This window comes from Nicotiana attenuata, unplaced genomic scaffold (genome assembly GCF_001879085.1).
Source record: "Nicotiana attenuata strain UT unplaced genomic scaffold, NIATTr2, whole genome shotgun sequence".
Lineage (NCBI taxonomy): Eukaryota > Viridiplantae > Streptophyta > Magnoliopsida > Solanales > Solanaceae > Nicotiana > Nicotiana attenuata.
The window spans coordinates 269,695-270,115 of NW_017671384.1; positions in this window are offsets into that span (position 1 = coordinate 269,695).

Genomic DNA, 421 nt, shown 5'->3' on the forward strand with positions numbered 1-421 from the left:
CTCTTCTGCCTTGATCAATGCTCTCCCCTTTGTTAGTTTCTCATTTGATCTATCCTCACTAGCCCTGATCATCATTACGGTTTGTGACGGCTTCTTATGCTCTCCCTTTTGGACTAGCTCGATCATATGGGTCTCGTGATGAGTTGGTAATGGATTTTGGGTGATGTTAGGCGTTTCTGGGGCTTGCACTTCAATTCGGCGGGTGTCAATGAGCTCTTGGATAGCCATTTTCAAGTGCCAGCATTTTTCTGTGTCATGTCCCGGCGCACCTGAGCAATACTCACAACTCACAGAGTGGTCCAGATTCCTTGGGGGAGGATTTGGCAACTTGGGTTCAATCGGACTCAACATGCCCAGCTGTCTCAATCTGTGGTATAAGCTAGTGTAAGATTCACCCAATGGAGTGAAAGTCTTCTCTTTT